This window comes from Astatotilapia calliptera, chromosome 13 (genome assembly GCF_900246225.1).
Source record: "Astatotilapia calliptera chromosome 13, fAstCal1.2, whole genome shotgun sequence".
NCBI lineage: Eukaryota > Metazoa > Chordata > Actinopteri > Cichliformes > Cichlidae > Astatotilapia > Astatotilapia calliptera.
Window position 1 is genome coordinate 24918943 of NC_039314.1, and position 13107 is coordinate 24932049.

Below are 13107 nucleotides of genomic sequence, written 5' to 3' on the forward strand. Positions count from 1 at the left end.
ATATGCAGAAACACTGCAAGAGAAACTTTAGTGAATCCACGCTCTGTTATGCGAAAACCACACAGATCCAACCGTCGTCCAGTGGCCCGGAGGAACGAATAAAGTCTGCACTGTTACTGGCAGCAGCACAACAAATAAAACCAAGTGCTGTCTTTAATGCGCAAAGGATCTTTGGGTTTTGTGAGATTTTCCATTGTTAATCAAACATAATCAAGTCCGATATCATCTCCGAGTAATCTTCCTATAATGTATAAGAAGTGTTTGTGCGACAGTTTGGTTTAGTCAAGAGTCTAACCAGAATCTCCCCAGCATCCCGGGAACCTAAACCTTTAACTTCGCTGGCTCTCGTGTGTTTTGCGCTCAGGAAAGCCTCTGCAGAAGAGATGCGCGGATAGTGAGAAGAGAGACATACGATGGAAGTGTGTTGATGTAACTACGGCAAAATCCCAGTCCTTAAACTCCAGTGGTCTTACCTTGGAAGTGAGACTCCGTGCGCAGCTCGTTCACCCAAGTGTCCTCAATACATACAAGCCAGTAGAGATCGGCCACTTGACTTAAGTAGTATTGCTTCTTTTACCAGATGTCCAACACATCCACTGATTAAAAGCCCAGTTTTTCTATGTTTACGTGCGCTTGGAGATGAGAGGGTAGAAATTCAAGCTGAGCCAAGTGGGTTTCCCGCTGGAGCTCAGTGGCAAAAAATAATAAAAAAAAAAAACAAACCAGTCAAGCGAATTTAAAGATAAACTGAAAAGAGAGGACAAAAATGAAAGAGCAGTCATGCGTCTTGATGAGGTCCGAGACTGAAGTGATGGAGAGGAGTGGAGGGGATGGTGAGGAGGTGGGTGTTGGAAGAGAAAAAGAGAGGAAATCACCGTAGCATCCCTCCCTCCTTCGGGTAACAAATCCGGTACCGTCAGCGCCGTTTATCCGTCCTCCCTCCTGGAGCATCGGAAGCGATGTGAGGGAAACTGAACGGCGCGCAGCAGCAGCAGCGAGAGAAGAGAGGGAGGGAGAGAGAGAGAGAGAGAGAGGTGTCGCTGCCGTTGGAGGGCGTATGAAACTGGTAATCCTCTCTCTCCTCTTACTCCTGTATCGGTAGTAATTTTGTTATTCGTCGGAATTAAATAAGTGGCACCTCAAATGACAAACTCAAGTGGGGCAAACCTCTCAATACACATTAACATTTTCAGATTTTATTACAGTAGAAATATAATTTGTTTAGTTATTTTTGACCGTGGTTGCAAAAAGCATTTGCACTGAGAAGGATACGTTGTTTAATGAGGTTTAGGCCACATTATAGCCTTATCTGTATTGTAACACTGTACACCCTTCCCACATCAAAATCCACCCTGAGAGGTTACAGCAGAAGAAGCCCTGCAGGAGGGTAACTGAATGCAACAGTTGCTATTTCCTCATTGGCTAAGAGGAGCTTCCAACCGCTACCAGCAGAGATTTAGAATTGCACAGAGAGCCAATGAAAGGAGAGGACGGCAGGCCTGCTATACACAGAGAGTGTCGCCTACAAAAGTCCAGTGTAAACGATGTAATTGGCCATGAAAAAAAAAGCTGGAAAAACCCACACCTGGAAAACTAAATTATGAATGGTTTGAAGGAGTATTTCGTAAAGCAACGCTCGACTTGTAAACATCTGCTATTATGGATCCCTTAGTCTCAGAAAAAAATAGATAGTGTGTCAATTACACTAACCCAATGATTGTTACTTTTGATATTAATGTTTTGATATTTTGAAACATTCAAAGTCTGCTTAAATGAAGCGATTTCACACAAGATAGACACACACAAGAACCTATAAAACAATAATTTAAAGCCTTTAAACCAATACATTTCCAATAGTTTTATCTTTCTCGGAAGATTCATTTTACTTGGAATCCCATCATGACTTTTCAGCCTACTCAAGTTGTTTATTTGGCCAGTCCTAACAAAATCTTAACCACAGCTTTCACAAGTGATGACACATAAGTGCCACATCGAGCCATTCATAAATGCCTGTATCAGCTGCCAGTTGCTCACCCCCATCCGTAAATTTCTGTATGTATTTTGGATGCTAATGGCAGGGGTAAAAAAAAAGGCTCACAAGCATGGTTCACTTGCAGGGGTTCTCATTCAGTGGGGAGCAGTAGATGATAATGCATATTTTCATTATAGCATTCAGCAGGCCTTTATTACTTTGGATGCAAAATGACATAATTAGATTAAGATAAAGGGCAGGTTGTCAAATGTAATTACAGGGTATTTCTGGCCATAATGAGTGAAAATGTAAACAACTGCAGCCTTTTGCACACAATTTTTCATTTCATAGAGTCTGGTACGTTTCAATAAAAAAAGTCAGCCTTTGAATGTATTTGAAATTCTTAATGCACACTGACTTCTGGTTCAAAACCCAGTCTTTTCCATGCCAACAGCCTGCAAGGGACAGCGAGGTGATGCTACAAAAGAAATGGACTTTTTTCTCTTCTTCAAAGACAGAGAAGTTTCATGTTTTTTGGGGAGTTATATGCACACTCACCTTTCTCACTGCTGCTGAGTGAGGATAAAATGGTTTTGGAAATTTTCAGCACAGCAAACATTGAGGCCATAATTCATTGGTTTTACATTTTTAAATTTTGATATATATTTTTTTCAAGGTAAAGCTTGTAGCTGGATTTTTCTTCATATAAGATACTGTTTCAAATAAAATAAAAAAATACACAAACCCTTTGTTTGTTTAAAATTAAACATAAAACATGGAATCAAACCATGCTTACAGTTCATCTTAATCCTTCCATATATTTTTCTTTCTATTCTTAACTTAGCAGCTCCATGTAGAGAAGGATTTGTAAACCAACCGTAACTCAAGGGTTATCTGCTTTCCTGTATGGTTATTCTGAAGGTTCCCCACAGCTGTGAAAATCTCATGTTATAATCTGGAAAATCTTTATTTTTTATTTTTGAAAAAAAGGCAGTTTGTTTGATGTAAGCTTGGTAGTTCATGAGTCTGTAGAGGGATAAGGTTAGTGAGCTAAAGACAGAAATATTAGGCTATTCTCTTTTTTCTGGCATATCTGATACTGTAGCAGCTGATGGTTGGAAGTGTGTCGCCAACCAGTCTTCTAGGCTAAGCCCCTTTTCCATTAGTACCTACTCGGATCGACTCTCCAGGGACTGACATGGCTCAGCTCAGATCAACTGGTTTTCCATTACAACCCAGTAGTACCTTGTTTGCGTGCTTCTCGTCTGCGTGTTCCGCGATGGAATTAATATGGGAGACAATTGCTACAACAAAGATGGATGTCGAAGCAAATGTATACCTGCTGCTCTGTCTGTGTTTTTTTTTTGTCAGACTCAGGGGAGCACAGCATTGTTTTTTGTAGTCATTTCCCTCATTGCTGAGTTTAAAAAATGGCGGTTTTGATTTTCGAGACGATCTCATGACTCATCGAGTGACGCTACTGATCAGCCAATCGGTCTCATGCAGTCTGGCAACGTCACATTTTAGTACCTGCTCAGATCGCTTGGAAACCAAAGTACCAGGTACTATGACCTAATGGAAAATCCTGAAAACCATGCCAAATCAATCCAAGTAGGTACTAATGAAAAGGGGAAGAAGTGATTCAAGTAGGTTCTAAAATGTGACATCGTCAGACTGCATGCCACTGATTGGCTGATCAGTGGCGTCATGAGAGCATCTCATTCAAGAAAATCAAAACCACCATTTTTGAATTCCGGCAACGAGGGAAGTGTCTACAAAAGATAACATCGTGTTCCCCGAGGCAGACAAAAAGTCACAGACCGAGCAACAGGTGTATCATCACCTCAACATCCACCTTTGTTGTAAAGTTTGTGTTGCATATGATGTTATGGCATGCTTTGTCATTTTGCTATAATGATTGACCACATACATTAGGTGGTACTCGACCGTAATGGAAAACCAGTTGATCCAAGTCGAGTTGTGGTGAGCTGTGTGCATTCAAGCTGAGAAGGTACCAATGGAAAATGGGCTTAACCTAGAAGACTGGTTGGTGACGTACTGACAACCATCAGTTGCCATAATTGCTGCTACAGAAACAGCTGGTGATCAAAATGGATTGCTAAAGCCTCACTCGGGCAGGACCAAAGACCAACGACAGTAAGTAAAAAGACAGTGAAAATAAGACTAAACACACAGTTGAATAAAGGGAAACCAAGTGCAACATACATAAGCCCAAGCTGGGCGCAAGCCATTATCCTGGCCGAAAAACCCGGGACCTATGCCACCTGTGAGTTATTCCAGCACCACTCCTCCAGTCTAGCTATGTGAACTTTATAGGTTTCTAAAGCAGGGCAATTATCTCTCAGCAGCCAATATGTCTGTGGCTGGTATGTCCAGGCACAAATGCCAATGGACAACTTGCTCATAGCAGAGAGATGCAGGTGACATCTGCTGAGACTTCATCATCCTATGCCCTGAGATAAGATCATATTAGAAATTTACAGTGAGGTTCTTTTTGCTGAAGAAAATGATAGAAGATGTAAGGTAAGTGACCTCCAGTGACCACATGAAAAAGTCACTGTAGAATGTGTGATGAGGAGGAACTTGTCACTCTGGAAACAGAAAACAAACTTTGTAACATATGCTTAACTATGTAAAACAGTACATTTTAACTAACACATTCTCATCCTGGTGTGTCTAATACTGCCGTTCTGTCAGAAGCCGTTACCGTTACAATAATGAAAACACATTTTCTTTTGAAATCTGAGCTTTTATGCCCTGACTGCAGCAATATTGGATGCTCTGTTTTTTAAAGTGTGCAATATGGATGTAGTGGGGTTAGAATAAGTCAGAATTTTGTCTTGACAAAGTGAGTGACAGTTGGGAAAGTCTCCAGGCCCTGCTGCAAACCTGAACTGGAATAATGGGGAAAAAATTGACGGATAGAACATGTTTTCCTTATCCTCTACTAAATAGTTTTGTGGGTTGCTGTTGATCAAGTAAAGTAAGATTAAAGTAATGTGTTTTATGTTTTCAACTTTCAACTTGTTTTCAACTATTATTACTTTATATTTCTGGTTTTATTATGAAGCTCTTTGTGATTTTTTTTTTCTTTTGCCTGTCCCATTTGGTTCTTTAGCCATCAGAATTGTTGTCTGAAGACCAACAAGGATACCCAATGGATTTATTTTGCCAAATGGATCATCGTGGCATTGCCGTATTGGTCCATTTGATCGACCTTTGTTTTTATTATTTATTTTATTTTATTTTCAGATGTTACAGACGGGACAGACATGAGTGAGGAAAGTGAGGAAAGGGAGAAAGAAAGAGGAAGGAAAAGAAAAACAGAAGGGGAGAGGGACAGTGAGAAAGGGGGGGAGAAAAAAAATCTCCTGGATCACCTGTTGAGAGAAAAAGAATAGAAAACAAGCAAAAAAAAACCCAAAGCAAATGGTTTCCACATGTAATGGTCTGCAAGAGGATGTAGAGAGCCATAGCCCCGTCCCCCAGGGCATGAAGCAGGCATGGAGGAGATCCAGGCCCCAGACATCCAGAGGCCCCAGAGTGCGAGAGCCCAAGGAGGACCACCGGAGGGGCATCCGTGCCACCCTCATGGGAAGGGCTGAGGATCCCCAGACGAGGCGTCACCCAGTAGCCACCGAGCAGAAGCTAGAGGGGGCTGCACCGGCATGCCCGCCGGCTCTGCCGGCAGCCAGCTGTGCCAGAGTGAACCGAGCCGCAGGCCCAGAGGCCGGGAGGAGCGCTTTGTGATTTTTAATCTTTGAAAAGTGCTATATAAATACATTTTAATTAATCGATATGAAAGGAAAGGAAAGGGAACACAAAAGAGCAAATGACATAAGAAAGTTAAATATGGTTCCAAATGAGACACAAATTCCTGTCAGTGAGATGTCAGTATGTGTGTATGCATTTTTGTACCATCGCCATCCCTCCCGTATCCTATTGTAGACTATGGATATATGTTTTCTATAATATTTTAGAAAAGTTCTTTCAGAAGGTAGGCCTGTATTTCCTTTTCTGAAACACATCCATCAAAACTACTGATTCTAATAAAAAACAATCTCATCATCAATTTTCATCCCTCACCTGCACCCTATCGTGACACATACAACTATTTTTCATTCAGGATTTATGCTACATTCAGTGTGACACTGACATACTTGTTTTCTTGTTGGTGTCTATCAACATGCATCCCAGAATAAAATAATGCCATATATAGTGAGGGTTGCTGTGTCAGGGGTAAACCAAAATTAAATAGAAACCTGACTTATTAGAGTGTCATTGTGTGGAACAAATTGCCATGAATGGCTTTGAGCTTAATTTTCTAGAGCCTCTGCTTACCTGATTTTCATAATGGAGTGATGGACAATGGCAAGCATTTTTATAAAATAATAGAACTGCTGATAGAACTGATTTTCTAATCAGCATCTTTTCAATAAAAAAAAAACAGACTAATGGCTAAAAAGATGAAATAGTATTTCAATCCTCCCTGAAAATTCAATACCACCTATTGACTCCAAGCTTTTTTTGTTAATTCTTTACGTGATCACTGACTCTAAGGAGACATGGTGCTTATGCTAAATGTATGTGATGAAGAGGAACTTAATTAAAACCTGTGAGCATATTGCTCATAAGAACAGTAATGCTATATGCAGTGGCCACAATGAGAGCTTGCAGTCTTGTGTTGTAAGCATTCAGCTGAGGCAGCACTTCTGAGAGGTCTGGAGACGAAAGATGTGTGTTGTTGTACATGCTGACCCACAAACCCCAAACAGTAAGGGATTATTCACCGTGAGCTGGGCCACCCACAGGATACACACACACACACACACACGCATACAAAGATGCATATAAATAAACAGACACTAGGACTTACTGAAAATAACAGAAACACAAGATAAAAATCAATATAGACATAAGGAAATAGTGCAAGAGCAGGCAAAATAAATACAGAGGATGTGAAAGGGTGACACGCTAAGCTACAGCCCGTAAGTTAAATGGAAAAACATGAGTGTTTGACCCTACAGTAAGGCAATACTTTGGGCTTTTGGGGTCTTTTGCTGCCATGGTTTGGGTTCAGTAGTTTTCTTACAAAGGGGACACTGCAAATCAATACAAAGTTGTTTTGAGTTATCACCTTTATCCTATTATGGACCATTTCTATCTTGATGGCAATGGCCCTTTCAAGGATGAAAATTCCCCAATTCAAAGGGCATGAGAGGTTTAATGACTATGAAAATGAAGTAAAATATATCATATGGCCTTTGCAGTCACAAGAGCCGTGTATGATGAATCAGGCTTAGGATTTAGGAAGGTGTCTAACTTCATGCTCAACCTTAGGTTTTCAGTGTTATGACGGTGGGTTACTTCTTACTGGGGTTCATCATCATGGTAACTAATGCCACAGACCTAACCTGCTCCAGAACATAACCTGCTCCAAAGCAGGTTGCGTTTGAAATAAAAGATCAGCAGGTAAAATATATTTTTTTCTGGAAAAACATTATCACTGTTCCTGGAAGATGGGATATGGACAGTGATAGTAATAAGGTAAAATAATTTCTTTCTCATCACATAAAAAGAAAAAAGAAAACAAAAATATTCAGGAATTAGAAAAAAACATCAAATCACTAGAAGAAGCCTACGCGTCCCACCAAGATCAGGAAACATTGAACAAAATAAGCAAAACAAAACTAGAATTAAATGAGATAATTGATAAAAAAACAAAATTCTTAGTACAAAGACTACGCCTACAAAATTACGAACATGGTAATAAATCCGGTCAATTTCTAGCAAACCAGCTAAAAATAAAGAAAGAAAAAACAACTATATGTGCTGTTCAAGATTCATCTGGGAACACATTATATGAACCGACACAAATAAACAACATTTTCAGGGATTTCTATAAAACGTTGTATTCACCACAAATAAACCCATCTAAAAAAGAAATTGATCAGTTTTTGGACAACATAACTCTTCCAAAATTATTGGACACTCAAGCAATGGCACTGGATTCACCACTGACACCAGGTGAACTCCAGGAAGCCCTGATAAGTATGCACAATAATAAGGCTCCAGGTCCAGATGGCTTTCCTGCAGAATTCTACAAAGAATTCTGGTCGATTCTAGCACCAGTTTTCTACAGAACGTTGTTGGAAATTAAAGAAAAGGGCAGACTTCCATCAAATATGAATTCTGCAAACAGTAATCTCTTGCTGAAACCAGGCAAAGACCCTGTATATCGCTCAAGCTATCGTCCAATATCCCTTATAAATGTAGACCTTAAAATAATCTGCAAAGCTCTCTCAAAGAGACTGGAGAAAATAACCCCCCTCTTAATTCATCCTGACCAAACTGGTTTCATAAAAGGTAGGCACTCATCAACAAATACACGTAGATTACTTAATTTGATAGACTACTCATACAGTAAAAACCTAGAAAATACAATATTCTCTTTAGACGCAGAAAAAGCATTTGACAGAGTTAACTGGAAATTTCTATTTGCAACTTTACACAAATTTGGTTTTGGATCCTCTTTCATAAACTGGTTAAAAATATTATATAATTCCCCAACAGCTTGTGTTAGAACAAATGACCAGACATCCTCCAGCTTCTGTCTCTTGAGGGGCACCAGGCAGGGATGCCCACTCTCCCCTTCACTATTTGCAATTTTTATTGAACCACTAGCAGCAGCAATTAGACAGAATTCAGTAATTAAGGGCATAAAATGCAAGAACGTGGAACATAAAATCAGCCTTTATGCGGATGATGTGTTACTCTTTCTCCAAAATTCACAAACCAATATCTCTGGGGTGATTGAATTGATAAACTCTTTTGCAAGAATATCAGATTACTCAATTAACTGGTCAAAATCTACAGTCCTAGCGATTAATTGCTCCTTCCATAATTCCTCTTTTACACCACTGCAATCGGGAAATATAAAATATTTAGGTATTAATGTTTCTCCCAAGCTTGCAGATCTAACTAAATTAAACCATATCCCACTTTTAAAGAAGGTAGAAGATGATCTGGCTAGGTGGAAATGTCTACCCATATCACTCATGGGAAGGGTTGCCGCTATAAAAATGATGGTCTTACCAAAAATAAATTATTTATTCTCAATGATCCCAACTAAACCGCCACAAGATTGGTTCAGATCTCTAGATTCATGTATGTCCAAATTCCTTTGGAAAAATAAACCCCCACGTATAAGCTTAAAAACACTACAAAAGACCAAGGATAAAGGAGGACTAGAACTGCCTAACTTTCAGCACTACTTCTTAGCCAACAGGCTTCAGTTTATCTCAGGATGGCTAAAACACACCCTCTTAGATGAACCTTGGCTAGATGTAGAACAAGCACTCTGCAATAATCTAGAGATCTCAGACCTACCATTTATCAGCTCAAACATCCAACGACATGAATGCTTTAAAAGCATCAACATCAGCTCTTCTCTGACAGCATGGTGGGAGTTTCTAAAATTGACGGCGTCTTCATTAATCCCATGCAAACGTACACCTATCTGGAACAACCCTGACATATTACAAAACAATAATATGATAAACTTTTCAGATTGGAGTGATAAAGGAATCAAATATTTAGAACATATACTAGAAGGAACAGAATTTATTTCATTTGACGGACTAGTTACACAATATGGGATCAACAAGATTTTTAGAATATCAACAAATTAAATCCATAGTAAAAAAGAAATTTAAACCGGGTCAAGTTGAACTACAAACACCACCAAGTGTGGTTCAATTTCTTACTCTTAAACCCCCCAAATTACTATCCAAAATATACAGAATGCTTTCTAAAACAGATGAATCAATATCACTTCCTATTGCAAAATGGGAAGCGGATTTATCAGTTAATTTAGACCTAAACTTCTGGTCTCAGATTTGCTTAAAAACCTTTCATCTAATTAGAAATCCCAGTCTTCAATTAATTCAATACAAAATATTACATAGAGTGCACTATACAGGTCATCGGATGTTCAAGATGGGCTTTACGTCTACCAACAACTGCTCACACTGCCAAACCAATTCACCGGACAATTATATCCACGCTCTTTGGTTCTGTCCACCAGTTCAGAAGTTTTGGCGCGAGATATGTGAAGACTTATCAAAGTGTCTGAAATGTAACATTCCAACTTCCCCCTTAGTGTGTTTGTTGGGCAGCTTAGATAATGTCACGTCAGAAAAGAATATAGCCCATATGGTTTTCACTGCCCTATGCATAGCCAAGAAAACAGTCCTAATGAACTGGAAAAATAAAAATAATCTTAATTCTAACCAATATAGAAATTATCTATTAGATTACATTAGTCTTGATACAGCCTCTGCCACCACATCAGATCAATTGCTCTGGGCTCCTTTGATCAGCTCCATCACCTAGTGGGGGTGGGGGGTCATAGTTTGGTCCCGCCTTCACTGGTGTGATTGGTGTGGGGGTAGGGACAGGCTTAGGGTGTCGGGGGGTTCCCCGGAGGCATCTTCCTTGGGGGGCTCAACCCGGGGTAGCGGTCATGTCCGGTTAGGGGCTCTGTTGGCTCTCAGGTGACTGTTTCCTCGCGGCTGCGTGCAGCGGGGCTAGGGGAGGGTCTGTGCTGACGGACGTGGGTTACTGACCTGGTAGCCTGGCTGCCCCTGGGTGGGTCCGGGATGGGCGTGAGGTTCTGGGGGCGCTCCGTCTCTGGGCTGGGACCCGGACCGGGCCTCGGGGGCTTGGGTCCTGGTTGGTGTGTTGCCGGGGTTGTGGGCGGGTGGGTGCATGGGGGCCCAGCCCTGGAGCAGGGTGCCGCCGGTGCATCGAGCCACCTGGGGGGCTCTTCAACTGGTGGGGGAGATTGTCACATCTTGCAGGAGCTTTCCTCTCCTCAGGAGCTCCCTCTGCAGGAGGGGGAGATACAGGAGAGGTGGAGGAAGATCTCAGCCTGGGTGTTTATTGTCTTATGTAGTCTGGAAGATGAGTGGATGGTGGGGTGGGTGCAGTTTTCTCTGTGGTGGGGTTGGGTGGACTGTCCCGGGCTCTGTGGGGCCGGACGGCGCTGCTGCACTGGGCCCCGGTCTGGATGGGCCTGGGCCCCCTTTCCCTGGCGGGTCGCGGAGTATGGGGGTGCCTACTGGGGTCAGCGGGGGAGCTGGCCCCAGGGAGGGGTCACTTGCCCCTCCCTTCCTTCCCTCCCCATCTCCAGCTGCCTCCCTCTTCCCGCTCCACCACAACCACCCACACATGCAGGGCCTTGGAGTAGGGGTATGTCACCAGGGTGCAGAGGAGGCTACCCCCCCCTCTGTCCCCTTCTGGCTGCCTCTGCCTCAATTTTATCCCACAACTTAGACATTCACATTACTCACACTCTCATTACACATACATATAGGATCTTGGGGGTGGGCACGATACACGGAGTCCAAAGTACCATCAGGGTGTACACCCCACCCCTGGCATCGTTGCCCACCTCTCAATTTTAAATACACGTAGACATTGAGGGCTAGCAGGAGGGACCATGCGCTTACCTGCTGCTCTCTGGCAGGTAGCTCCAAGCCCTCCTGGGTTTTAAATGCACCTTAGAACACACATGCATCAACATTACAATGAGCGGCTGGAGGGAGGTTTGGAGTCTTCTCTCACCCCCATTCTCTGCGACCTGCTGGAGCAGGGGGGGCTAGGAGGAGGAGTTGGCCGTCCGACTGCGATCTGGAGTGTGGAGCCTTCCTGCTGCTGCGGAGTCGGGGCGGTCTGCCTCCCCCCACCGCAGGGAAAAGGGAAACACCACCTGGGTCTGGGTGCAGTTCCCCCCTCCAGGGGCGGGGGCACCTAGACCCGGTTTGTAGAGTACGCTTGGGGAGTGTGATCGTGTGTACAACGTCTCTTTATGTCTGTCTCCACGTTGGTTGAGTGTGGAGTAAGTGCATATGAGAGCATGAGGGTGGGAATGGATGTTTGTATCTGTGTGTGCCTGTATGTCTGTGTCTATATGTCAGGTTGGGTGTCAGGCGCCACCTCTCTGGGGACATCTCAGGACCTCCAAGGTTTGGAGGCCTATCTCCCCCTACCACCACTTCCCCTGCCAGTGGCGGACCCCCTCAGACATCGGTGCGTTGGTGGTTCTTTGTGTCCGGGGGTGGGCGTCCAGGTACACACCGGCTCACTCCTTGGCGGCCGCTTATCGGGGCCTGGAGCCTGGGGCTCGCTCGGGCCACTTCGGAGGTGGGGTGCCCTCAGCCTCTCGGCCTGGGGCTCGGTCACTCAGGCGCAGCTGGCTGCCGGCGGAGCTCACGGGCGCGTCACTGCAACTCCCCCTGGCTTCTGCTCCGCGGCTGCTGAGTGAGCTCTCATCTGGGACTCTCCTCAGCTCTTTCCGGGACAGTGGCGCAGCTGCCCCTCTGTTGGTCTTCCTTGGTCTCTTGTGTTCTGGGGGCCTCTGGATGTCTGGAGTTTTGATCTCCTCCACACCTGCTTCATGCCCTGGAGGGCGGGGCTGTGGACCCCCCACACCCTCTAGCAGATTATTACATGAAGGAACCTTTTAAAAAACAAAAAACAAGCGCGTCCATGCTCACAGGTGTACACACGGGTGATCACACCCACAAACTACACCCTTTTTGGCTCCTACCTCAAAGCACACTGTGTTCTGTTGATCTTATGTGCTGCACAATAATGTTTAACATTTAGTATTTACTGTCATATTCCCATATATCATTGTGATGTTGTTTATTCTATTACTCTTGTCCTCTTCTGCTTGCTTTCTTTTTTCTTTCTCAGCAGGTGACCCAGGTGATTGATATATGCATTTTTTTTCTCTGCCCGTTCTGTTGGTTTTTGTCTTTTGCCCTTCTCCCCCAAAAAGAGGGAAAAAAGGGAAGGGGAAAAGAAAAAAAAAAAAAAAGAAAAAAAAAGGGAGTATTAAGTAATAAACAGTGATATGTTTGTATGTTTATGTGAAACTAATCCTGTCATGTTCATATATTTAAGCCTCAGATTCATTAATACCATCTTGCTAGTCTTTTGGACAAAGTTGTGCCATTTACTTATGGATCATTGTACGGTGCAAGAACAGGTGAGTTTTAATTGATCTGCTGCAGAGAATGACTACTGAAATCCCTTTACAGCTGGAA

At 42.9% G+C, this 13107-nt stretch overlaps 1 protein-coding gene across 1 annotated transcript in view; it reads right to left on the reverse strand.

The window, feature by feature from the left end:
* Positions 1-983, reverse strand: part of cdh11 (cadherin 11, type 2, OB-cadherin (osteoblast)) — an 88659-nt gene extending 87676 nt beyond the window's left edge. Inside the window, exon 1 of the mRNA XM_026191194.1 lies at positions 474-983. The gene's annotated coding sequence lies outside the window, so the exon portion shown is untranslated. The remainder of the gene's footprint in view (positions 1-473) is intronic.
* Positions 984-13107: the final 12124 nt, after the last annotated feature.